Source organism: Lactuca serriola, chromosome 1, assembly GCF_051521515.1.
Source record: "Lactuca serriola cultivar US96UC23 chromosome 1, Lser_US96UC23_V15, whole genome shotgun sequence".
NCBI lineage: Eukaryota > Viridiplantae > Streptophyta > Magnoliopsida > Asterales > Asteraceae > Lactuca > Lactuca serriola.
The window spans coordinates 218,576,161-218,580,953 of record NC_136408.1 but is presented as its reverse complement, the minus strand read 5'-3'; positions in this window follow the sequence as shown (position 1 = coordinate 218,580,953).

The window sequence follows — 4,793 nt, the reverse complement described above, 5'->3', positions numbered from 1 at the left end:
GATACTCGACATATAAAAAGAGAAATATAGTTTATTTAGTCAATTTTAATTCTTAAATATTTACCCAATTTATTTTAACACTAGGATCCATATTTTTTTATTCATTTTATGAAGAGGGATACCGTAATTGTATCACAAATTTATTTTGGGTGGGTAATGAACTTTACTAATATCAATCTCTATGAAATTCCTAGATCTTTTGAGATTCATTGAAACTATTCACAGACATGTTAATCTCAGAATTGCAAATCCTTTATTTATGCCCGAGTTATGTAGGTCACACAAACAAGATGGTGAATCAACCATACAAAAATGTGTGACCCCTTGATTATGTCATGGTTCTCTAATTGACGAGTCGTTTAAGAACGTACAGTCTGCCAACAAACCATAATAATAAGTCCCACGCCTTCTTCTTCTTATGTCTCAAAGTTATTTGTTGGTTAACCACACACACTCCATAAATAGATAATAAGGAATAATGTACATATTTTATGGGCTATCAACTACTTACATTTTTTTTAAATAAATTAAGACTAGAATTTTGTTTTAGTACTTTGATGTTATACTTTTAACGAGACATGGTCCTATCGAACCCTTTTAGCTAACAACAATCAAGTATGCAAACTAGCAGTGAGTGAAATGGACACTCATTTAACGATCATTTTATCGGTTGTTTCCTTATACCTATCTTATAGCATGGTCTTAAGAATGATGCCTACTCTTGATTCGAATAACGATTTATTTAATCTTTTAGTTTTGCAGATACTTATATATATATATATATATATATATATATATATATATATATATATATATATATATATATATATATATATTATAATTATATGCAAGACGTATTTTAAACAATTTAAAAACACATGATTTAAACATATTATCTTCAATTAACTTTTAATTAATTAATTTTAAATCAATTATCTATAATTTCAAATTACTTAGGAATATATATCCTCTTGGTTTAATTATTCAATTTCAAATGATTAAAAAAATATTTATATCTAAAGATAAACCCTAAAATTCAAAATAATAGGCAAAATCCTGAAACCATAGAGATCTGCAAAGGTGAGCCGCGTCCAGCAGTAGGCGCGCTATGTCCTGCGATTAATAGGTTTCTTTGGTTTTTCTCAATTTTTTCAAGTAGTTCTCATAACTAATATCTAATGGATTTGATACCACTAAAGGGTTTTCTATGCATCTATACATGAAATTTAGGAAACAAAAGCATTCAATAACAACCCTGAGGGTACATGCACCCTAGCACTAGGTTTTACTATTCTGGAAACATAATTTCAAAACATTGAATATAAACCTCCAATAGGGATAAGATTACTAGCTTTTCAAGTATAATCCTATATAGTTATGATTCCATTGATGATCTTGAACTATTGGTTGCTTGTAGAAGGATCTACCATGAGAGGAGTGAGACTATTAAAATTAAATTTCTTAGCCTTCCAGGAGGTAGGATATGATTTTATGAAGGATAGAGGGGTCTTCATATAACTAAGGTAACTTGGAGATAAAGTTGACTTGAAGTAATTAAATAATCAGATTTAATCCTGATTCGAATCCTTTCATTAACGGTTACCATGAACGATTCTAGAAGCTCCCATAGTCTCTCCAAAACTGTCCACCTTTCTTTTGGTTTCAAAAATTTCCCTTTTGTTCAACTATTGAATAATTAACCTTCAGTCCCTATACCTTAAAATAAATCCTGATTAATTCTAATTGATTCCAAATTAATTTTAACTACTTTCTAATTAACTTATTTACATGTAACAAGTTAATAAACTATTTTCCTTACTCTCTTAAAATGTTTTCTAACTATTTTAGCTCTTGAAGGACACCGTAGAAGGACTTTGTTATTACTCTCAAAGTTACACCAATTAGTTATTACATTGAACACCTTATTCCAACACCAACATCAAGCATGCTATCTATGATTTTTATATATAAAAAGGAGCCAAGTTTATAAAATTCTTACGACCCTTTATAAGATATACACTCTAACTATTAGCTAAAAAAATAAGTGTTTCTTGTCCAAAAAGATGTACATGCCATAGAACATTATTATTTTCATAAAATAAAAAATTCCTTATTATTTATAAGAGTTTATAAATATTTATTAAAATCAATCTCTAATAAATAATCAATTATACCAACTTGTTGTTAGTGTGACCCTTTAGGATCATATGTTTAATTAGTGTTAGAAAATCAGACGATACTTGTCAAGACTCAAAACAAATCTGATGCCACTTACCAAGTTATGATGATCCTTGATAGGAAGTAATGTGGATAACAAACAAAACTAACACACAAAAAGACATACTATCTACGTGTTTCAGTCAAGGTGACCTACATCCACAGACAAGAGGGGAGTTTCTTTCTTCCAGAGTTCTTAAACAGAGGTTGCAAGTATAATTCATGATAGATTCGTCCTATTCACTAAGGATACAAGATACAAGACACAAGACCAAACATACATCCCTATTTATAGTTGTACGATTAGACCTAATTCCTTAATGGGCCAAGCCCATTGGCCCATGAATGGTGACAACCAATAATATTCCACCATTTCAACATCTTCTAAAACATTCATCAATGTCATACAACCCACAAACATCAGCAACAGACATGATGGACCACCTTGACCATAGTGGAGCAACATGATGCATAAGTGGAGCATCATGATCACTAATGGTCCAACATCCATCATAATGCACAACTTGGTGTATTTATTAAGCATGATCATCTTCTAAAAACTGTGCATCAATATGGAAAAACAAAGGAATCAAGATGGTGCCTCATGTACCAAGATGGTCCATGATGGTACAACATCTCCATCATGGTGCAACTTCCCTTCTTGATGGAGCGACAACATCTTCATGGTGCAACATCTCCTTGGCTCAACATCAGCTTGGTGCAACTTCAAACATGATGACACATCATGTTATCATTTGGGTCAACATCCCAAAGGATGGTGCAACTTCCTTCTACATGGCGCAACATGATGTTCCATGTTGTTCCATGTTGCTCCAAGTGCTCCAAGTTTCTGCATGTTGCTCCAAGTTCTCCAAGTGCACCATGTTGCTCCAATTCCTCTAAGTTTCTCTATGTTGCTCCAAACCACTCCAAGCTTCTCTAAACCACTCTAAGTTGCTCCAAATCCCATTTTGGAAGATTCGTTCGTTTGTCACATGATCAATTCCTTTGTATGATGATCTAAAGCCATCTCAAATGGTTCGTTCCTTTGAAACTTGCTCCATGAACCTCAAGTGCTCCATTGAGATCTAAGTTCTCCAAACGCTCCATGAGAAAGCTCCAAATGCTCAAGTCATATTTAACAATCTCCACCTTGACTTGAGCATCCTATGAACTCAAACTCAAACAAGAACTTCCTCTCCCATCCTACCATCAAGCCCCAAAGGGGTTACCTCATGCGAACATCAACCAAGTCCATGAAAAGCTTAATTTTCTCTATGGGAAACGTCCTTGTCATCATGTTTTCCGAATTCTCCTTGGCACCAGACTTTTGAATGCATATCCTATCATAAAACATGATAGTTTTCTCCACATTCAAAATAAAACTCTGAACGAGACCAACCGCCAATGATCTACTTATCACAAAATCAATTTCATGGTTCGAGTCTATCAATCTAACCAAGTCCATATGTCATGAATTTTCGCCATACACCAGAAAAACATCAAGCATTCCCTTCAAGTGTTGCAAGATCCACTTGACCACTTCCTAATGAGCTTTCCCCTGATTACCTTGAACCACCAAAGAAGTACCAACATATTTGGACAGATCACGATAGAACGGACGCAATACTTTCTCAATGTAGCGAGAAATCTATAACCATCCTTCTCTTCTATCACTCTGAATCTGCATCCTTCTTATCCTCTTTTTAGATCCAAAATCATTCATCACAAGCTCATTCACCAGAAGCTTCTTCAAGTTATATTTCCTGGAATCAGCATCACCAGAGACTTCTTCACTGGGTTGATAAAGGGATTCCTCATGTCTATGGTGGTCCATGCCACCCAGCTAATCTTCATTTGTCATAAAACTATGTGGGGTTTCTATTGCAAACCCACCTTCTGGCTACCATCCTGATCGTTCTCCTCAACACTTGTACCACCTACTCTCTAGTTACACATAACAGATTCAAAGGTCACAACTATACTAATAAAGAATTTTGGAAAATTTCCTTCTTCTGTACACCACAACTGATAACCTTTCCCCGATATACATATCCTAGAAATATGCATTTCATGGCCCTCGTCTCCAGTTTACCACCATTCAAACTACTATAATAAGGGCATCCAAACATTCGTAAACTAGAATTCTTAAACGGTTTCCAAGACCACACCTCTTGAGGAGTCTTAAATCAATCTCAGTTGATGGAGATCTATTTGGAAGATAGCAAGTAGTGTTGACTTCTTCCGCCCATAATTGCTCTGATAAATCAGTAGATAATGGCGTGCATTGAGCATGTTCCACCAGTGTTTGGTTCATTCGTTCTTCCAATCCGCTTGGCTATGGTGTTAGCCATATAGTGTGATGCCTCATTGTATCTTATGTTTTGTAGAAGTTGTCAAAGGAAGCCTTGAAAATCCAACCCATTTCCTGTGCTGAGTGACCTAACATGGTTCTTGGTCTATTTCTCAACCAGCATCTTCCACTCTTTGAATCGCCCAAACCCTTCATCTTGGTCCTTTGTCTTTAGAAAGTACACCATGCCTTGCTTGACTAATCATCAATAAAGGTCACAAAG